Source organism: Elephantulus edwardii, unplaced genomic scaffold (assembly GCF_000299155.1).
Source record: "Elephantulus edwardii isolate Elephantulus edwardi_28Jun2011 unplaced genomic scaffold, EleEdw1.0 scaffold00063, whole genome shotgun sequence".
Lineage (NCBI taxonomy): Eukaryota > Metazoa > Chordata > Mammalia > Macroscelidea > Macroscelididae > Elephantulus > Elephantulus edwardii.
The window spans coordinates 1,327,550-1,351,387 of record NW_006399813.1 but is presented as its reverse complement, the minus strand read 5'-3'; positions in this window follow the sequence as shown (position 1 = coordinate 1,351,387).

Genomic DNA, 23,838 nt, shown 5'->3' with positions numbered 1-23,838 from the left:
ATTTACGTAGTACCAAAACTGGTGCTGGGTTTGGGTGTCTCAAATGATAAGGCCTGGCTTCTTTTTCCGGGAAAATGGATTACACGTGTTTTCTCTGTTCCTGTTGCTGACTGCAATTCTGCTTGTTGAGAAAAGACGAGGACTCCTGAATCGTTACCCAAAAATAATCTTTAAACCTTGAACCAAAATGATGTCATGAAGCCATTGTTAAACAAAACAACAGTTTCACTCCAATAATAAAGAATGTTTGCCTGCAGTACTGAGCTCCTACAAAGAACTTCCTGCATGGGTTCTGACTGGCCACAGTGTATCTACAGCACAGATTCTCATCTTGAAGAGACAGAGAGTCTAAATGAGTGGTGATGAAGCAATGTGGGTAGGGATAATGAGAATGGAAACACATTCTGAAGCATGTAACTCGTGTCATTGGACTGCATATATCTCCATTGTGCCTACTGCCACACACACATATATTCTTCATATTTTAAACAAAGCAAACATATACATGCTCTGAATGACAGAGAAAAAATGGCAGACTAGCAGGAAGACCTTGGGACCCACCAGGGAGGATTTTATTAGTTCCCTGAGTTGTCCTTTAGTCTTTCGTATTCCAGACTTGGAGTACAAAAAGTTAGCTAGAGATGCCAACAGGAGTAGATGAGAGTAGGAGAGCCCCACACAAAAGTCTGGTTACACCAAAAGACCAGGAAAAAGGCAGCTGGACAAAACAGAAAAACTCTAGACAATTATCTTTCTACTGAAGCCAACTATTGTAGAACAAACTATGGCCCCATGCCCACCCACTAGCAAAAGTCTAGTGGCAAATACAAAATTCCAAACTCGCAAATGAGTAACAAGGGGCCTGTGCACTCCTAACAGGGAAGTGTTAGAGTAATGTAGGGAGCCAAGGCTTTCCGTGTGGAGGCCCCTAGTGCAGTGTCTGTGCCAATCAAAAGGGGTCTAGAATGCCCACCCCTGCCCAGTAGTAATAAGAAGGAGCTTCTCCATCTCCTCAGGTTCAACAGAGGCCAAGTCAGGAAGCTGGACTTTGACTTCCGCCAGGCAGTAATGAAGCAATTCTGCCTTCTTCTCCTGCCAGAGAAATGCCAGAGAAACCCAATAAAACAGGAGGCTCAAATAAGCCTTAGTGTTTCATAACATAATGTTCAGGTTTCAGTAGAAAATTACTCACCAGGCTAAGAACTGGGGGAAAAGTCTTAAAGTAAGTTTTAAAAATTAGGCCATCAATAGATGTCAACACCAAAATGACAGAGATGTTAGAACCATCTAATGGAGTTAAAAGCCATTGTGGAAAAATGTGTCAAAAAGCAATTGTCAATATGCTTTAAACCAATGAAAAGAGAGACAGATCATCTGGGGGGGGAGATGTATAAAGAAGAAGCAAATAGAAATTTATGAACTAGAAAATATAAAAAAGGGCATTTAAAGTCCAGCAGAATAGAGGCAAGAATGAACTGGAAAACAGAACAATGGAAACCACCCAATCTGAACAACAGAGAGAAAGCTGCCTGGAAAAAAAAAATTAACAGAACTTGTGTGGTTATAGAAAAACATAGAATGCTCATGTCACCAGGGTTCTGGAAGAAAAGGCAGAGAGATGGACTCAAATAATATGCAAAGAAAGAATGGCTGGAAACTTCTGAAGTTTGGCAAGATTCAATAAGCCCAGTAAACCTCAAGAAAAGAAATGCATGGCGAGGCATACTATAGTAAAATTCTGAAATTAAAAACAAAGTTAAAACCTCAAAAGAAGCCAGAGAGAAGCAACACTTTAACTATAGAAGAAAATGAATTCAAACAATACAGGATCTTTCACCAGAAACCATGTAGGCCAGGGGAAGAAACACAATATTTTTTCTCAATTACTAAAAGAAAAGAATTGAAGCCCAAAGTCCTATTTCCAGCAAAAATATCCTTTTGTAATGCAGGAGAAATCAAGATATTCTCAAGGAAAATTATAAGAATGTGTTACTAGCAGATCAATCTCTAAAAGAATAAATAAAAGCAATCCTCTCCACTTTTCCAAGTATGACGTCCCTTTCCAAGAACAGTCTTTCCTAACAACATGTACAAATTGTATGGGATGAAGCTTTGTCATCTTTGCCTCTGAGGAGCATTCTGGCTGCACTTTCTCCAAGAGAAATCTGTTTGGGGTTTTTTGGAGGTCCTTATGGTATTAAGTACTCTCCTCTAACACCACAGCTCAAAGGCATCAGTTCCTCTCCTAGCATCCTTCTTCATTGTCCAGCTTTCAGATACATAGCAAATGATGGAAAAGAGGCCTGAATCAGGTGTGCAAACATTATATTTACCTCTTAGGGTCATTCAGAAATTTAAATGAGATATTTACATTAAGATACTTAGTAATGACTTTAAAAAATGAAAATACATGATAAAAGAAAGGATGTTGGAACATCAGAAAAGGATGTATATTGCACATGGAGAGATGGAAAGGAATGTAAAGGATGTATAGTTTCTGTGCTTCGCTCAAATTGTTGCAAAAGTGACACCAGCAGACTGTGGTAAGAGAAGTATCTACAATGTAATATTTAGAACTGCCACTTAAAAAGCTATACAAGGAGATATCCTCAAATACACTACAGAAAAATAAATTAAATCATTCTAAAAATGTTCAAGCATCTCACAAAAAGCCTGGGAAAAGCATAAAGAAGGGAAAAACAGAATCTATAGAAAACAGAACAAAATAATAAAATGACAGAGTTAAGCACTAACAGATCAGTAAATATGTTAAATTTGAATGACCTAAATAGACAAATTGAAAAAAACAGATTGGAAGAATAGATTAAAAATGATGGCTTGCTCATATCCTGTTTCTAAGATAATTTCTTCAAATATGGTATGTTATTGTAATGTGCTGTCGAGTCATAACTGACACACCGCCAACCCTCCAGCAGGTTTTCAGAGCCTATAAACACACAAGAGGAGATTGTCTATCTTGATCCCACAGAGCAGCTGTGGTCAGTCGTCCAACTCCTTACCACTGGTCCACCATAGCCCCTTTACCTCTCTCAAATATGATTTACATAGGTTGAAAGTTGTTGTTGATTGTCTTTGAGTCTAGCATGACTCATCGCGACTCTGTGAACAAAAGGCCTGAAGCCCCTCTACATCTATCAATATGTATCAAAGTTCATAGAGTTCCCAGGGGCATGTTATTTAGGAAGTGGATGCCACTCCTGTTTCCAAACCTGTCACAGTATGTTATTGTTATTACGCGCCATCGAGTTGCCTGTGATGCATAGTGACCCTATGTACAGTAGCTCCGAACCCTACCCTGTCCTGAGCCTGTCTCGCTGACTCCAACACACCAACCCCCATCGCCCCAGTCACTGTATTAATCCATTTCATCCAGGGTCTTTCTCTCTTGTGCTGTCCATCCACCCTTCCAAGCATGATGTCCTTTTCCAAGGACTGAACTCTCCTGGCCAACTGCCCAAAGTAAGTGAGACAGAGCTTCAAAATCCTAGCTTCTAAGAAGAGACTTGGTTTCACCTTCTCCAAGACAAACCTATTTGTTTTCTTGGCAGTGGTATTTTCAAGACTCTTCTCCAGCACCACAACTCGAAGTCATTTATTGGAAATTATATATCATGCCTAAAGCAAAGCAGAGGTGACTGTATTAATAACAAATAAGCAGATTTCAAAACAGAACCAGAAGCACCAGAGGAGAAAGGGGAGGGGGGCTTTATGATAAAAGGTCAATTCAAAAGGAGACAAAGAAACCCTACATACGTATGTACCAAACAACACAGCTAAAAAGTATGTGTAGCAAAACCCAATAGGACTTAGAGCAGAAATAGACCATTAAAGTTTAGGATGTCAAACTCCTCTCTCAATAATTTATAGAAAAACTGATTTAAAAATCAGCAAGAACATAGAACAAAGCCACCAGAAAATAGCCTCTAATGGGAATTTATTGCACACTCTACCCAATCCACTAGCTGCTCCTTGGGAGAAAGATGGCCACTCACCTGCAAAGATTGACAGTCTTGGGAATTCAATGCAGGGACACCATGGGTTGGAATAAACTAGATGGCGATGATTTTTTCATATATCAGACACCAAGATACATCATATCCTGGCCATCCAACTAACTTAAATTAACTGAAGTTATACAGAGTGTGACCTTTGACTGTAGTGAGATGAAACCAGACATCAGTGCCAAAGAGCTAACAAGAAAACTTTCAAACAAGTGGAAACAAATTAGCACATGCCTAAATGAGACACTGACATATCTCAGCAGATAGATGCTGTCAACAGCCCGGATGTCCAACCACAATCTAATGGATTGAGAAATTGTGGTACATTCACACAATGGAATACTATACAGCACACAGGAGCAATGATTTTGTAAATCACTACCTAACTTGGGAGGGACTGGAGAGCATTATGCTGAGTGAACTAACTCAGTCCCATAAGGACAAATACTGTCTAAGACCATTATTGTAGAACATGTATGAGGATCCAAGGGAGGGATGGAGGAGCAGAGGTGTGAGAAGGGGGGGGTTAATCATAGGGTGGCACAATTTAATGGGTAGAGGGAGAGGCAGGTGAAGCAAATGGGAAAGAGCCAGTATGAAAAATAATGTATACGAACTTCGTAAATAAACCAGTAAAAAAATTTTAAAAAATAGATGCTGCCCTGGACATGCTCACCAGGATGTGTTAAGAAATCTGAAGGACAACTACCTCATTAACTGACTGGAAGAGATCAACATTTATTCCCATTCCAAAAAGTGGTGATCTGACAGAGTGTGGACATTAACAAACAACATTATTAATATCATACACAAGCAAGATCCTGCTGAAGATTATCCCAAAACAACTGGAACAGCACATCGACAGAGAACTGCCAGATGTGCAGGCTGGGTTTAGAAGAGGCCGTGGTACTAGGGATCTTATAGCCAAAGTTAGATGAATCTTAGTGGAAAGCAGAGAGTACCACGGGAATGTCTACCTGTGTTTCTTTGACTATGCAAAGACATTTGACTGTGTGAATCACAACAAGCTGTGGCTGACTCTGAGAAGAATGGGAATCCCAGAACATTTGATTGTGCTCATACAAAACCTATACTTGGACCAGGAGGAAGTTGTCAGAACAGAGCAAGGAAACAGTGCATGGTTCAAAATCAAGAAAGATATATGCCAGGGATACATCCCCTCTCTATACCTTTTCAATCTAGATATAGAACAGATCACCCAGGAAGCTGGACTTTATAAGGAGGAAAGTGACATCAGGATTGAAGGAAAAATTATTAACAACGTGCATTATAGTTGACACAACATTGCTTGCTGAAAATGAGGAGGACCTAAGGAGTTTGCTGCAGAAGGTCAAGGATTATAGTCTTAAATACGCATCAAAACTCACCATCAAGAAAACAAAGATGCTCACCACTGGGGCAATTGGCAGCATTGTGATAGATGAAGAAGAGATTGAGATTGTTAACAACTTCAGCTTGCTTGGTTCTCTTGGGGTCAGAAGCTAGGAAATCAGAAGACTAGTTGCATTGGGGCAAATCAGCTGTCAGGAACCTCTCCAGAGTACTAAAGAGCAATGGTGTCAGTTTGGAGACTAAGGTGTGTCTGATCCAAGCCATGGTGTTTGCAATTAATTGTTATGCATCAGAGAGCTAGACAGTGACTAGGGATGATAGAAGGATAATTGATGCTTTTAAGCTGTGGCGCTGAATATGAGTATTAAACAGGTCATGGACTGCAACGAGAACAAACAGGTCTGTCTTGGAAAGAGTGAAACTCAGCTGTTCCTTGAAGGCAAGGATTTTGACGCTGTGTTTCACATATTTACGGCATGTTGCCAGGAAGGACCAGTCCTTGGAGAGGGACATCATACTTGGAAGGGTGGAGGGACAGCATGAAAGAGGAAGACCTTAAATAAGATGGATTGACCCAGTGACTGGGGTAATGGAGGTGGGTATGTTGGAGAAAATGGAATTGGCTCAGGATAGAGCAGAGTTCAAAGCTGTTATCCATAAGGTCTCTATGAGTTACAAGCGACTCAATGGTACATAACAACAACAACAATAACAAAATTATTCCTGAATCAACAGGGACACCTTAGGGAAACAAATAGACTAATAGAATATATTGAAATAGTGGAACACAGATAAAGCAATGCTGAGAGGGAACTATGTTGTTGTTGTTGCGTACCATCGGGTCAGAACCAACCCATAGCTGACCTTCCCGCAGATTTTCAGAGACAGTTAATTGTCCATCCTTCTCCCATGGAGGAGCTGGTGGCTTCGAACTGCCTGCCTTCAGGATTGCAGTGCAGCCTCTTGTCACAGAGCTATAAGGCACTAAGTTTTGAGCATTATTTCTGACTTGAAAAAACCCACAGCAAGTAAAAAAACATAACAAAGATACAAATAGAAATTAATGAAATTGGCAACAGAAAATCAATTGGGAAAATTAATGAGACAAAAAGGACCTCTTTGAACAGGTCAATGAAGTCGACAAACCTCTAGGAAAACCACTGCCATGTAGGAAAAATAGAAAAAGATGCAAATGACTAGTATCAGAAACAAAACTGTTTTGACACAGTACCGACAGCAACCAGATAGTAAGGAACTACTATAAACAACCTCACACACAGGAATCTGAAAATGGACTATTTCCTTGGAAAACACAAACTACCAGGCACTCAACATAAAGTAGGTAATCTGACTGGTCCTGTAACTATTAAGGGAATTGAATTTGTAATTTTCAGACGTGCTTAAAACCATTTTCAGGGCAGATGCTCTCCCGAGAGTTTTCCCAGCTATTCCACTACTTGGAATGTTGTTGTTGTTGTTGTTTATTGTTGTCGTGTCAAGCACGACTCATAGTGACCCTATAACTATCGTCGTTTCTCCAAGTTCATAGTTTCCAGAAGCATGTGGTTTAGGAAGTGGATGCCACTCCTGCTTCCAAACCTGTCTTAAACTGGAAGTTCCACCAAACACTTGTCCACCATGGGCAGCCGTTAAGTAATTTGACCCCAATGGCACAAGGTTCTGCATCACAGCAATTCCAGATTACCTCAGTGCAGCAAAATGACAGGAGAGTGCTGTATAACTTAGAAGAATGTTCCTCCAAAATAAATTGGGCCCAACTGACTTTTAAATACGAGAGAGAGAGAGAGCGAACCAACTGATTTTTTAATACAAGAGAAATACACACACACACACACACACACACACACACACACACACACAAAAAAGGCCTGAAGCCTTTCTATATTGTTTCCCCAAGAGGCATGTGGTTTAGGAAATGGATACCACTCCTGCTTCCAAATTTGAATCTGTCTTGACTCAATCTGGGAGCTCCATCAAACACTGCCCACAATGTGTAGCCATTACAGTGTTTGGCACACTTATGGCACAGTTGTTCCATTATGGCATTTGAAACCTAAGTGGCACAAGATTGTACCCTGAAAAAATGAGAAGTGAGGCACAGAGATTTGTACACCAGTGTTCACAGCAGCATTATTCACCATCACAAGAACATGGAAACAACCCAAATGTCTGACCACAATAAAATGGATTGAGAAATTATGGTACTTTCACCCAGTGGAATACTATGCAGCAATGATTTTGTAAATTACTCCCTAACTTGGGAGGAACTGGAGAGCATTATGCTGAATGAACTAACTCAGTCCCACAAGGATAAATATTGTATAAAGCCATTATTTTAGAATGCGGATAAGGATCCAAGAGGGGTGGGGGAGGCTGGAAGCAGAGGGATGAGGATGTGCAGGGGGAGGGGAGGATAAATTACGGGGTTGTACAATTTGATGGGTGGGGTGGTGAGGGAAAATGAAAGAATCCGTTCTTGAAAACAATGTATTCACATTTTGTACATAAACTAGTAAAAATTTAAAAAAAAAATGAAAGAATGAATCCTTACTCTGTACACGCCCTTTCAGAAGAAAAAGAACTTCCCAATACATTCTATGAAGCAAATATTATTACCCTGTGTTTTCAAGAGGGTCTAGTCTCTGGAGAAGGGTATCATGCTTAGAAGAGGGACAGGTTCAGCCAAAAAGGAGACTCTCGACTAGATGGGTGACTGAGTGGCTGCAGCTTGGGGGTGAAGTCCAGCGAAGACTGTGCGGATGGAGCAGGGCCTGGCAGGGCTTCATCCTGCTGTATGTAGGTTAGGTATGAGTCAGTCAGAAACTCCACAACATTAACAACCTCAGAACATCACCCTGGCACCAAATTCAGACTACAACAAAGAAAACAAGCCAAAACCACAATAGCTATTAGGGGGAGAAATGTAAAAGTTCTTAACTTAAATATTAGCAAACAACTCTTCCGGTGACTCTCTGTCCTGTTTCCAGAGTCTCCACTCTGCCAACAAGGAGGGATCGGGGGTCGGGAAGCTTCTGGGCAAGAGCCCCTTGGGCTGGTGGTCACAGGAGCACCGACCAGTGGTCCCAAAGCCAGCGGTAGAGTTGTGCAACAGTAAGAAACAGGAGAGAGCAAACATTACCACCTACCAGGAATCTTTGTTGTTAAATAATAAAGGCTGAACTAACAATAACAACAACAAATTAGCAAATAGATTTCCACAATATGTAAAAACAGGGACGCTGATGATGTGTTGCTTAAAGTGCTTAGCTGCTAACCAAAAGATTGGCTATTCCAACCCATCAACCAACGGAGGAAGGAAGATGTGGCAGTTTGCTTCTGTCAACATTTATAAACATAGAAACCCTATGAGAAACCTCATAGGAAACCCTCTTCTGTTCTATCGGGTCAGTGTCAGTCAGAATTGATTTGACAATTGTTGTTAAATGCCATCGAGTTAACTACAACTCACAGCAACCCTACAAAAAACTGATCCCAACCTAGCCCTGCCCTGTGCCATCCTCACAATCTCCTACGGGTTTGAGCCCACTGAAAGCTCCCCCAACTCCGAGATTGGAAACCAATTCTCTGTCTCTACTGCTTTTCAACATTGGAGGAGTCCTAGGGACACAGTAAGTTAAACATTGGACTGCTGAGCCAAAGGGAGGCAATTTGAACACCAGCTGCTCCTCAGGAGAGAGATGAGAAAAAATAATCCCATAAAGAATTCATTGATTGATTGTTGTTGTTGTTGTGTACCATCGAGTCAGTACTGACCCATAGCTGACCCTCTAGTGGGCTTTTGGAAGCACTTAATTAGACTAGAGGAAATTGCCCATCTTTCTCCCACAGAGCAACTGGGAGATTCGAACCTTTTGCCTTTGGGATTGCAGTGCAACTTCTTGCCACTAGTCCGCCAGAATTTGTTGTTGTTGTTGTTATGTGCCATCGAGTCGCTTGCGACTCATAGTGACCCTATGTACAAGAGCTCTATACGCTCTTCTATCCTGTGCCAACCTAGTCATCTCAAATGCACTTATTTCTACCTCTCTAGTCACAGAATCGATCCATCTCATCGAGGGTCTTCCTCTCCTGCACCGTCTCTCCACTCTCCCAAACATGATGTCCCTCTCCAAGGACCAGTCCCTCCTTGCAACATGCCCAAAATATGTCAGACGAAGCTTCAGAATCCTTGACTCCAGGGAACATTAGAGCCTTGGAAATCCTGTAGACGCCCTTCGCTTTGTGCTTAAGGTTGTCAGGGATCAGAGCCAACTCCACGGGTTTGGAGATTTTCGACATTGTGCTGGAAGTCTTGTATCCTGTTTCCTGCAACGATTTATTTTTTTAGCAATTATAATTATAATGAATTTCTTTATTTTAGCATCTCCACATTTCATTGCTGGTGTATAGAAATACAAGTGGTGTGTAGATGCCTCTCTTGGCTCCTGCAATTTTACGGAGTTCACTAATTAGTTCTAGGAGTTCATTTGTACATTCTTAGAGATTTTCTACTTAAGGGCAAATTTTTGTTTAGAAAATGGCAACAGCTTTATTCTTTACTACTCTTTATGTTTTTTATTTCTTTTTCTTGCCTAATGACTCTGGAAATAAATACTAACCATCAAAACTACTATCTTCCACTCTACAAACGAGTCTGTTAGGAGAATGAAGAGGCAAGCCACAGTGTTAGCATAAATATTTGCAAACCACATAGGTAACAGGAAGCTATGTAACACATACAAAGAATTCTCAAAAGTCAACACTAAAAAAGAAAGAAAGAAACGTCAATTAGAAAACGGATCAAAGATCCCACAGAGCCACTTCACTGAAGAGTATACACAGATGACAAATAAATGAAAAGAGGCCGTTTGAAAATCGCAATCCAGGAATTAGGTGCTAGGGAATTGCAAATTAAAGCCACAGTGAGTGACAGCACCAAGTGGTGACAAGGGTACAGCGGAACTGAATCACTCCAAAGTTGTTGATGGCAATGTAAAAGGGTGCAGCAGTTTCCTAAGGAAGAAAATCATAAACACACATAAATAGAACTGAACGTGCCAGCAGCTACCAGGCTGTTGCTAGACAGCCTCCAGTAGCTCCTGAGTCTTTAGGACCCCACATAAGAGAGTACCACTGTTCCAGAGGGTTTTCTGGGCTGTAATCTCTATGAGTACAGATCACCAAGTCTTTACCTCTTGCAGCCACTGAATTTGCACTGCCAACTATTCAGTTAGAAGTCAAATACTTGACCGTTGCACCACTGAGACTCCTTGCAACCAGCATGTGAAACCAAAACTAAACAGCAAACTCAAACCCATTGCTATCAAGTCGATTCTGACTCCGGGAGACTACCCCATTTCCAAGGCTGTGAGTGCCCATGTGTGCCCCACAGAACAGCTGGTGGATTCAAACTGCTGACCCTTTACTCTTGTGATGTCCTTGCTCGATCCAGAGCAGTCAAGAGAAGACTTGAGGGTACTTGAGGTTAGCGTCAGAGCCTCCCTTTTGTCCCCATTCACTATTGTCCCCTAGTGACCCTTTCATGGGGTCACCCTAGTCACGCCTGCCTGTTCTTTGCATGCCTGCTGCTGCAGGGCCGTCCTTGCTGATCCACACCCCCGCACTGGTCGTGGTGATGTGTCTTTAAGGGAGGAGAATGTGATACTGGCTACGGCATACCCAAAGCTATAGTTCTGTTGGCGGATGCTTGTACTCTATAAATCACTGTGACTGGACCTTTCCAATCTCAGTCATGTGCTAATTGGAATCAGTCTTTGCTCCAAAGTTCTTTGAACAATAAGGTTCATTATAGGTAAGAGTCCAGGCTGTGCTTTGTACAAGTCCCCCCCTAAGCCTGCCCTCCACTGTATTAGCATCAAACACGTGTATTGGGGTGGGGGGTCGCTGAGTATGGGTGATCCCTGCCTGCTAACTCCTGACCTTCATTCTATACTGTTCTCCTCTGTGTCTCTTAAGACTTGTGATGCTGGACTTCTTTGTATTTCTCAAAAGCATCAAATTCTGTCTTGCTTTTAGGCCTCCAAGCACTCTCCTTTCTCTGCCTGAACATGTTTCGGCTTTCTTTGGCCTTTTGATTTTGTTTTTAGTTGGTGTTGAAGTTTACTTGACTTTGAGCTTCACCTTGCACAACACTCAAGCACTTGTCAAAGGTTGCAGTTTCCGCTACTAAATAAGCTCTCTCTCATTCACTGCTTAACATAGCACTAAAAATAGTGACTGAATGGATAATGTCTTACAGTAGTCCCCCATGACTACCCTCTTTAAAAGATGAACTTCTACTCATCTGACAGAAGTCCCCTGCCTAACACTTCCATCCTAAGTGGCTTAAATTGCTCTTTGAGTTCCCACAGCACTTTATTTCCACCTTCACAGAAGTAATCTTATAATATCATGATTATATTATTACTTATCTCCTTGTTGTTGTTGTTGTTGTTATTGTTAGGTGCCATCTAGTCAAGCACTACTCACAGTGATCCTCGGAACAACAGATCTGAACCCTGTTCTCTCCTGGGCCATCCTCATCATCTCTGACACACTTGAGCCCATTGCTGTAGTCACTGTGTCAATCCATCTAGTTGAGGGTCTTCCTCTCTTTTGCCTACGCTCCATGTTTCCAAGCAGGATTTCCTCTCCAAGGAGTAGACCTTCCTAACAACATGCTCAGAGATCAGTTGGCCTAGTGGGCTGAAAGTGATGCTACCAAACCAAAGGTGGGTGATTTTTAATCTGCAGCCCTTAGGCCTGTTTTTCATTGTTTTTGTTCAAACATTCTTCTAGGTTGTATAGCCCTAGTGTGCCCACTTGCCATACAGGAGTAACTCAAAGTTACTGTGAAGCTGAACACTGTGACACTGATGTGTCAAATGCGATAATATTTATCCATGGTGGACAGTGTGTGGTGGTACTCCCCGATTAAAACAAGCTTGGAAACAGGAGTGGTATCCACTTCCACAATAGCTTGCCTTCAGAAACCCTATGAACTTGGAGAAAGGATGAAAGTCACACAAGTGTTGAGGACTTTCATTCATAGGGTCGCTATGAGTCGCCTACGACTCGATGGCACTTAACAACAATAACAACATTCTCAATGTATTTCTGACGAAGCTTTGTCATCTTCGCTTCCAAGGAGCACTCTGAAAGGACCTTCTCCAAGAGGTATCTGTTTGTTCTTTTGGCAGTCCATGGGATAGTCAGCACTCTTGTGTATCACCACAACTCCTAGGCATCAATTCTTCTTCTCTTGTCTTCATGCATTCCCCAGCTCTCAGATGTATAGCAAGTGATTGAAAAGACTGTGGCCTGAATCAGGCTCACCGTAGTCCTCAAACTGACATCATTGCTTCTCAAAATTTGGAGAAGTCCCTGGTTGCAGACTTTCCCAATGCAATACATCTTTTGATCTCCTGATTGCTGGTACCAAGCATGTTGTTACAGATTGAAGCAAAATGAAGTCATTGACACTTTCACTCTTTTCTCCATCTACCGTGATTTTTTTTTCTGTCAGTCCAGGGATGAGAATTTTTGTTTTCTTGATATTGAGATGTAATCCATGGCTATAGTCTTTTGAGATTCTGAAGCAAATTCTTCAAGTCCTCCTTATTTTGAGCAAGCAAGATTGTGTCATTTGCATAATGTAGGTTGTTGATAAGTCTTCTTCTGATCCTGTAATGCCACATTTTTCTTCATAATTTGCTCAGCATACAGACTATGGAGAGAGAATGCAACTCTCATGCACACCTTTCCTGATTTTAAAGCATGCAGGGTTCCCTTGCTCTGTTCAGACACCAGTTTCTTGATCTAGGTGTGGGTTTCATGTGAACACAATTAAGTGTTCTGGGATTCTCAATCTTTACTCTGTTAGCCATAATTTGTTATGATCCACACGGCCAAATGTCTCTGCATAGTCAGTAAAGCACAAATAGACATTCTTATCTGCTACTCCTGACATTTGAGCCTCTTGAGTTCTATGACCTTGCTTTATTCAAGTAAAGTGCATGGTATACAGCAAGATCTCAATGACATCAACTTGGCACATGAAAAAATCCATGATGAAAGAGCCTTGGGAATGCTGAAAGGAAGGGAATGGAGTGAAAGTGAAATTCCAGATTTCATTTACATATCTGAACATGGCATAGATGAATTCACTTTTTGTTAACCATTGTTAGGAAAAGGATAGAGAACTCCATGTTTCTATGCCTAAGTATATATTTGAATATTTAAATCTAACTAGAAAACTACTCTTTGATGGACAGTGTTTGGTTGAGCTCCCAGATGAAAACAAGCTTGGAAGCAGGAGTGGTATCCACTTTCACAATAGCTTACCTCTGGAAACTCTATGAATTTCGAGAAACGATGAAAGTTATGCAAGCGTCCAGGTCTTTCATTCTTAGGGTCACTATGAGTTGTCTACAACTTGATGGAACTTAACAACAACAACAACAACAACAACAACAACAACTCTTTGATGAAGAAAATGCCCTTCATTCTCAGAGCTTAACCCAGGAAACCACAGGGGCTACTTTCAGAGCTTCCAGTGAATTTTTTGGCTATACCAAGGAGGTTCAGGAGCAAAGTTTAAGGGTAGAGATTGTTGTTGTTGTTGTTACGTGCCATCGAGTAGTTTGTGAATCATAGCCACCCTATGTATAAGAGCCCTAAACACCATTCTATCCTGTGCCAAACTCGCTGTCTCAAACACACTCATTCCCACCACTCAACTCACAGAATCGATCCATCTCATCGAGGATCTTCCTCTCCTATGCTGTCCTTCCACTCTCCCAAACATGATGTCCCTCTCCAAAGACTAGTCCCCCCTTACAACATGCCCAAAGTATGTCAGACGAAGCTTCAGAATCCTTGACTCCAGGGAACATTCTGGCTTCACCCTCTCCAGTACAAACCTGTTTGTTCTCCTAGCAGTCCACGGTATATTCAGCACTCTTCTCCAGCACCACAACTCAAAGGCATCAAATCTGATGCATAACACCTAATTGCAAAGACCATAGCCTGGATCAGGCACACCTTAGTCTCCATCCTGACGTTGTTGCTCTTCAGTACTTTTGAGAGGTCCCTTACAGCTGACTTTCCCAAAGCAATTCTTCTCCTGATTTCCGGTCTGCTGTTACCAAGAGTGTTGACTGTGGAGCCAAGTAAACTAAAACTGTTAACTATCTCAATCTCTTCACCATCCATACTGATGCTGCCAATTGGCCCAGTGGTGAGAACCTTGGTTTTCTTGATGTTGAGCTTCAATCCATATTGAAGGCTGCAGTCCTTGACCTTCTGCAGCAAGCGCTTCAGGTTCTCCTCAGTTTCAGCGAGCAGGATTGTGTCATCTGCATTACGCAGGTTGTTGATGATTCTTCCACCAATGCTGATGCCACATTCCTCCTCACATAGCCCAGCATCTCGGATGATCTGTTCTGCATACAGATTGAAAAGGTATGGAGACAAAATACATCCCTGACAGGCCCCTTTCTTGATTTTGAACCATTCAGTGTCTCCATGCTCTGTTCTGACGACTGCCTCTTGGTCCAAGTATAGGTTTCGCATTAGCACAATCAAATGCTCCAGGATTCCCATTCTTCTCAGAGTCAGCCATAGCTTGTTGTGATCCATGCAGTCAAAAGCCTTTGCATAGTCAATGAAGCACGGATAGACATTCTTCTGGTATTCTCTGCTTTCTGCTAAGATCCATCTGACATTAGCTATAATATCCCTAGTACCGCAACCTCTTCTAAATCCAGCCTGCACGTCTGGCAGTTCTCTGTTGACGTATTCTTCCAAATGTTTTTGGATAATTTTCAGCTGAATCTTGCTTGCATGTGATATCAATGATATTGTTCTATAATTTCCACACTCTGTTGGGTCACCTTTCTCCGGAATGGGAACAAATAGCCATCTCTTCCAGTCAGTTGGCCAGCTGGCTGTCCTCCAGATTTCCTGGCACAACTTAGTGAGCACATCCAGGGCAGCGTTTGTTTGTTTAAATAAATTAGAGTCTTGTTTTTTGCCAATTCCTTCATAGCAACTTGAACTTCCTCCTTCATCACCATAGGCTTTTGCTCATATGTTATTTCATGAAATTCCTCTGTGTCAGGCAATTCCTTCTGATACAGTGACTCTGTGTACTCCTTCCATCTTCTTTTTATACATCCTGGATCATTCAACATTCTACCCAAACTATCTTTAAGTGAGAGCCTAATTGCTCCATGTATGAACTTGAGAGGAATTTTGTTTCTACTTACATAAAGAAAACAACAGAGAAAAGGGGGAAGGGGCTTCAGAGGAATCTTAGGGACCAAAACAGAATGTTGTCTGGCCCTCTGGTTTTTGACACACCAAGAGGGAGATCAAGCATTGGAACAGGACATGATGTTTGGTGAATTAGAGGCACAAAGAGAGTGTGGGAGTCTCTCCGTGGAGCAGTTTGACAGTCATAACAAGTCGTCTGGATCCTGAGCGATGACTTTTCTGAAGACTATGAGAAGGAGCAATGGCTTTTCTAAAGTATAGTCAGAAATGTCTGTTGTTTACCTTCAACCTGTTTACATTATTGTGATGTAAATCTCTTTGTTTCTTCAAAGCTTCCTGAAGTTGGCCACATCACAGAAGCCTTGGGAGTATTTCTGCCGTGTTCTTCATCTGAACAGAGGCAACGTTGACCAGCAGTCACCAGGAATGATTAGGCAGTCGTGCCCTGAACCAGTCCTCAAGAAAGTTGTGGGAAACTTGAAACAGGCATTGCTGTCAGCTGTGCCAAATCAACTCCAGTGCGTGGGGAGCTGACGTACTGCAGAATTAAATGGCATCCTCACCGTCGCTGGTAGGCTTGACATTGAGGCTGCTGTGTCAATTCACTGCTCCGAGGGTCTCCTACACACCTACTGGCCCTCCGATGATGTATCAAATGCAAACCAGTTGAATAATGTTGTGATCTCTAAGGTTTTCACTGGCTGATTTTTGAGGGCAGGTCATGACAATGTACTAGTCTGTCTTTGTCTCAAAGCTCCGATGAAATCTGCCCACTGTGGGTGATACTGCTTGTATTTGAAATAAGAGCAGCATAGCTTTCACTGTCATAGTATCACATACGTTACCACAGCAAACAAATCTGAGAGATAAATGGTGGAAACAGGCATTCTCAAAGGCACTGTGACATCAAGTTGGAGGCAACTCAGGACTGACCCTCTAGTGGGATTTTGGAGGTTGTAAATTGCACAGGAGGAGGCTGCCCATCTTAACTCTACAGAGCCACTGGTGGATTGCAGCCACTGTAGAGACATCACCTTTGGGTAACAACGTGACTCCCTGTTGTTGCTTAGAACAATCAAGTCAGAACTGACCCATAGCTGACTCTGCAGTGGGTTTTCAGAGGCATTAAGTTACATGGGAGGAGATTGCCCATCTTTCTCCTGCAGAACAGCTGATAGATTTGAACTGGGAATCCCAGAACATTTGATTGTGCTAATATGAAACCTCTACTTGGACCAAGAGGCAGTCATCATAACAGCAGGGAGACAATGGATGATTCAAAATCAGGAAGGGGTCCATCAGGGATGTATTTTTGTCTCCATACCTTTTCAGTCTGTATGCAGAACAGATCATCCGAGACGCTGGGCTGTACAAGGAGGAATGTGGCATCAGCATTGGTGGAAGAATCATCAACAACCTACGTTATGCGGATGACACAACCCTGCTCGCTGAAAATGAGGAGGACCTGAAGCGCTTGCTGCAGAAGGTCAAGGACTGCAGTCTTCAATATAGATTGAAGCTCAACATCAAGAAAACAAAGATTCTCACCACTGGGCCAATTGGCAGCATCAGTATGGATGGTGAAGAGATTGAGATAGTTAACAGTTTTAGTTTACTTGGCTCCACAGTCAACACTCTTGGTAACAGCAGACCGGAAATCAGGAGAAGAATTGCTTTGGGAAAGTCAGCTGTAAGGGACCTCTCAAAAGTACTGAAGAGCAACAACGTCAGGATGGAGACTAAGGTGTGCCTGATCCAGGCTATGGTCTTTGCAATTAGGTGTTATGCATCAGATTTGATGCCTTTGAGTTGTGGTGCTGGAGAAGAGTGCTGAATATACCGTGGACTGCTAGGAGAACAAACAGGTTTGTACTGGAGAGGGTGAAGCCAGAATGTTCCCTGGAGTCAAGGATTCTGAAGCTTCGTCTGACATACTTTGGGCCTGTTGCAAGGAGGGACTGGTCCTTGGAGAGGACACCATGTTTGGGAGAGTGGAGGGACAGCATAGGAAAGGAAGACCCTCAATGAGATGGATCGATTCTGTGAGTGGAGTGGTGGGAATGAGTGTGTTTGAGACAGCGAGGTTGGCACAGGATAGAATAGCATTTAGGGCTCTTGTACATAGGGTCGCTATGAGTCACCACCAAGTCACTCAATGGCACATAACAACAATAACAACAACAGCAACACCTTTATGGTGGCAGTCCAATTTCTTACCACTAAGCCATCAGAACTCCCTCTCTCTGGACTGTTGTGTTGTTGTTGTTAGCTGTCTTCAAATTGAGTACAGCTCATGGTGACCCTATGAGCAGACATAAATCCTGTCCTGTCTTTATCTCTGGCACAATTGATCCCATTGCTGGAGTCACCGTGTTCTCATATGTGAGTGACTTCCCATCTGACCTCTACGTCTGATACTATAACTCCCCATGGGTCTCTGTTGTTCATACGGTTTTTGAAGACCTGTTCTTTCAGAAGCAGATGGCCAGTCCTGCTTGCTAATCTGTCTTAATCTAGATGCTCTGCTGGAAACTCTATTCCATGAATGTCCCTTCTGGTGTTTGACACGCTGGTAGCATAGCTTCCAGGACTACAGCAACCCTAAAGACTAGACCACCAAAATTCCTTGAAAATGGGCATTTGGCTTTGCAAAATCCAATGAACAAGGACGGTTCAAGACACATTTATTTGAAGTAAGGATTATAAGATCTTCTCTAGCTATTATGATGCAGTCTGCATGTTTCAATGGCTCTGTGTGTATATGCGTGAGGAAGGGAGTGGAAATTTTCCTTATGCTATGTTTGCAACTATATAGGAAGGTGTGCATGCTTATGTGCTGCTTTTGACCTTGTGTATGTATGTATGCTAGATGAGTGGTGGGCTCAACCTTGCTGGCATTATGAGGATGCCACTAGAGACAGCAGTAATTCATCAGTGTGTATAATAAGAAGTCTGAGTTGGAGCCAACTCTACCACAACTAACAGCAGCATGTGATTGCAAGTCGATTCTCTGTTGGAGATGCTATTAAAAGCTCATATGCTTACACTTTGCTTCCTCATTGAATCCTCAGGCGGGAAACTGCCCTCCCTCGTACACCAAGGAATAGCCTTGGTCCCAGGATCACCCAGCTCCTTCCTCCCCTAACACCATTCCCTGTTCCCTACCCCTCTACCCGCTCCCAGTCCCCAAAACAGCCAAGGCCCTTAACCAGGTGCTGGAAAACAAAATAATCAGATCACCAGATGTGTTCCACTCCCTTCTCTCCTTCTCCACCACAAACCAGTAAATGCTGAGCCTATATACAGCAAGCACCTGGCGTCCCCCCAAACCCAGCTGCGCCTCTTGCTTGGTGACAGACCTGACTGAGGAGAAGACGGGGGGTACCCACACGCACCACATGGCCCACCCATGTCTTGGCTCATTTACTCCGTCTAGACAGCATGAGCAGACCCCAGAATGAATTTTCTTGTCTCAAAGCATGGATGATACATTCGTGCCGTCTGTGTGGCCAGGTCTCCTTTTCTCTGTGCAGACATTGCTTGTCTGGGTGTAGGAGGACACTCAGGTCTCCTGACAAGATGCCTGTTCAGACACTGTAGTGGGGAGCGACACTCTGCCTGGGCTGGGGCAGGGATCCCTCGAGCTGAGGGTTCCTGCTCCTCTGGAATGAACAGGGCATCTGGGATTCTCATTGGAGACTGTTTACTTGCCGATTTGCATGGCAGGTTAACAGCCCCAGCCCACTTCCTGCCAGGGACTTTCAGGAACAATTTCTCTAAGCCAGCATGGCCCAGCCCAGGCAGGAGCCTTCCCTACCCCAGCCACGTGGACATGACTCACACAGGCTCTCTGAAGCCCCTGCCAAGAGCAGCGAGAGGCCTGCCGGAGGCCAAGGTGGGCTGGGGAGCTCCTCCAGCAGTACCCTGTCCATAGCCCCTGTGGGTGTGTCCCAGAGTGTCTGCCACTCTGCAAGTCATCTACCACCCAAACCAGACACAGCCTCTCCATGCTGCTCCTTCACCCCTCCACCTCCGTTTCTCCTTCCTTCAGGTGCTCACACTCAGCAATAAACCAAGGACCACTGTGTGGTGGCTTTTGGCTTTTCACTGAAATAACATATGAATAGCCTATATCTGAAGCAAAGCCCTCTCATGTATATGATCTCGTTTTGCCCTAACAGTCATCCAGAAAGCCAGATTCTCACTGTTTCTATTCCAAAGAGAAACTGAGGAGGAAAAGATGGAATAACTGGCTATGACCACATAGAAAGTGGTGGTGATGGTTGTTGGTACTAGATGCCGTTGAGTCAAGTGTGACCCACAGTGACCTTCTGAATAACAAACCTGAACCTTGTCTCCTGTGCCATCTACACTTTCTGGCACACTAGAGCCCATCATGGTAGTCACTATGTCAATCCACCTGATTGAGGGTCTTCCTTTCCTTCTCCAACCCTCTGCCTTTTTGAGCAGTATGTCTCTCTCCAAGAAATTGCCCCTCCTACATTCCATAGTCCAATTAATAAAGGATACTTGCCATTATTTTTCCTCATTTCAACTGACTTCCAATCTTGGCTATACCACTAATACTATAACTACCCATGTTCCTCTACTGTTCATACAATTTTTAGAGGCCTATTATTTAAGAAGTAGATGGCCAATCCTGCTTCCTACTCTGTCTTAATCTGGGAGCTCTACTAAAACCTGTCCACCATGGGTAACCCTATGGCATTTGACACACCAGTGGCATAGGCTTCAGTATCACAGCGACACACAAGTTATTTCAGTACAGCAAACTGACAGACAAGTGCTGTACCAACTAGAACAATGTTCTCCACAAATACAACAAACTGACAATTTTGTTTGTACCTCTAATAGCAAATCAGGCTTCAGAAGCTGCTGGAGGTTATTAGCAAAGTTTTTTGATTTCTAGATACAGGCTCGGTCTTTTTCTGTTATTGTCAGGTCTGATTCATTCTGTCCTCAGCCAGGGTACACTCTTTCCTGGCATAGTGGTCCTCACTGAGGCAGTGAGATATGGCCCCCAAAATTATAGCTGCAAAAACTGAAGGGTGGAAGTGGTCATTCCAGCTGTAGCTTCTCTAGCATGTGGTGACACTGGGAGCACATGTCCACACAGCAGATAGATGTACCTGATGGGACCATCTCAGAGATGGAAGAGGCAGGACTTAGGAGGCTGAGTAAGGCGTTCTGTGGCTGTGAACTGAGGAGAGACCGGTCCTTAGAGAGGGACATCATGCTTGGGAGGGTGGAGGGACAGCGCAGGAGAGGAAGGCCCTCTATGAGGTGGATTGATTCAGTGACTGGGATAATTGGGATGAGAGTGTCAGAGACAATGCGATTGGCACAGGACAGAGGGGAGTTTAGGGCTGTTGTACATAGGGTCGCTATGAGTCACAAGTGACTCGATGGCACATAATAACAACAACAACCGCCACAGTATGTTCAATACTTTTCTCCAGCACCACAACTCAAAGACATCAATGCTTCCTCTGTCATTCTTAGTCATTGTCCAGCTCTCTGATGCATAGCATACCTTAGTCTCTAGACTACCATCATTGCTCTTTAGCACTCTGAAGAGGTCCCTGACAGTAGACCTTTCCTATGCAACTCGTCTTTGGATTTCCTGACTGTCAAGAGTGTTGATTGTGGATCTGAGCAACTGGAAATTGTTAATAACCTCAGTCTTTTCTCCATCTATTAAAATGCTGCCAACTAGCCTGGTGGTGAGAATTTTGGTTTTCTTGATATTGAGCTTCAATTTATATTGAAGGCTACAGTCCTTGACCCTCTGCAGCAAGTGATTCAGGTCCTCCTCAGTTTCTTCAACCAAGGCTGTATCATCTATATAACATAGATTGTTGATGAGTCTTCCTCCAATCCGCATGCTGCTGAAAGGCTGCGTGAGTGACGGAGGGGGAGAGGGAAGAAAGTGAAAGGAGAAGAAAGGAAAATAAGGGGGAAACATGAGGTAGAATAAGGAATAACAAGGTGAGGAGGTCATTGATCTCTTGATTTGATCTAGGTGATGCAGTTAACACTTGTATAATAACCAATAGGTTGGAAGTTCTAGTCCATCCAGAAATGCCTTGGAAGAAAATCTTAGTTCTCTACTTCAGAAAAGTCAGCCATTGAAAACCCTATAGAATACAGTTTCACTTTGACACTTATGAGGTCACCATGCATTGGTGTTGACTCTAGAGTCAAAAAAAGCATATCTATGGCTATCCTACTGATTTTGACACATAGTGATTTTACAGGGCAACTGGGTGATTTGTCTGTTTTGTACATGATCTTATCCCTCTCATCTTCTCTGCGAACCAGAAATTCTTGCCCAGCTTCTCTCTCCTCCCCACTCCTCCCAGTAGAATGGGCTTTGCTGGATCCTTGCCCACCTCTCCAGGTACTCCCCATGAAGTCTTTAAACCTTAGAATGAGAATGTTCTGGCTCTTCTCCACATAAATGAATGTGTTATTTGGGCAAAAGAGGAAAGAAGAAAAATTGAAGTGGAAAAATCTTTGGTTTGGAAATTCAGCTGACTGACCTCCCTTGGAAGAAAATCTCTGGCTATGGGGTATACGGGCAGAGCCAACAGTAACACCGGATGCCAGGATCCTGGGAGGAGGCTGGGTCTCTGCAGAGAATCCACCACAGCGGTATGAGCTTGGAGTCCAGGAGGACAGAGGTAAGGATCACCCTGAGAGCTGACTTCAAATCCCTTTCCTCATCTCTGACAGCACAGTGGTCAGTAACCCTGACACATGAGCAGAGCATCATCTTCGGGGCAGGAAAGGACCACAAGAAGCAGGTAGTGAAAGAGGACAAGAACAGGGTCTGTATTCTGCCTCTTATCTTCATACCTACCTTAGCACCTGGCACACAGAAATGCCCCAAACCAACAACTAAAAGAACAAATCAACAACAACAAAGTGAATGAGTAACCCTTGTCCCAGAGGGTTGATGGGAGACCCAGGCCTACCCTCTGGTTGCTCCCAAACAGAAAAAGGAAACAGATAAATATAAACAAAGAAAACAAAGCAACAAAACATGTGCGACAAAGAAAGATTGAGTATCAAATATAGATAAAAAGAACAGCATCCAAGGCTTAACAATCAAAGATGAGCTTGGATGCTGCAAACCCTTAACACATTCCAGTGTTAATCCAAAGGTTAGGAGTTCAATTCTACCCAGAAGAGACTTGAAAGAAAGGTCTGGCAATCTGTTTCCTTAAAATCCTCTACTGAAAACTGTTACAAATAATCAAATCCTGAAAAAAAGAAAAATGGAAACCTAAGATTTATTCTAAGTACCTACAGAGAGCATCTTGATTTTAAAAAAAAAAGGCAAGTGACTAGAAATAGGATAGTTACAAGGAAGCTTATAAGAGAAAAGGGAGAAAATGAGCCATTGGCCGATCACCACATGCTTATTTAAACGTTCTCCCCACCAACCCCCACCACCACTCCGCTCCCCGCTTTCACTGATAGCTGATTACTAGGTGGTCTCTGGCCCAGGAGCTGAAAATTTGTTTTATGGGAAGAGAAGGAAGGAAGGAAGGAAGGAAGGAAGGAAGGAAGGAAGGAAGGAAGGAAGGAAGGAAGGAAGGAAGGAAGGAAGGAAGGAAGGAAGGAAGGAAGGAAGGAAGGAAGGAGAATGTCTGTTACTAATTTTGAACTTTGACAAAACCCTGTGGGGTACAGTTTTACTCTGATACATATGGGGCTGCTCATGAGTCAGAGTGGAGTCCATGGCAATTGATTTTCACTACCAGTGGCAGAGTGCCTTCGAGCTAGGTGAGGTTAATTGAGAAAATATCTTCAAAGAACCAATCATACGTGGTCTTTGCAGCAGCTAATGGAAATTTCAAACCCAAACCCACACATCGTAGTGGACTGACCCATAGTAACCATATAGAACAGAGGTGAATGATCCCACTGAGTTTCCAAGGCTGTAAATCTTTAGGGAAATAGCTGATTCAGGGCAGCTGATGGATTCGAACTGCCAACTTTTGGGTTGGCAGTCAAGGGCTTAACCACTAGACCAAAAGAGTGCCTCACTGCATGGTTCAAAATTGGGAAGGGTGTACGCCAGGGATGCATCCTGTCTCCATACCTTTTCAACATGTATGCAGAGCAGATTATCCAAGAG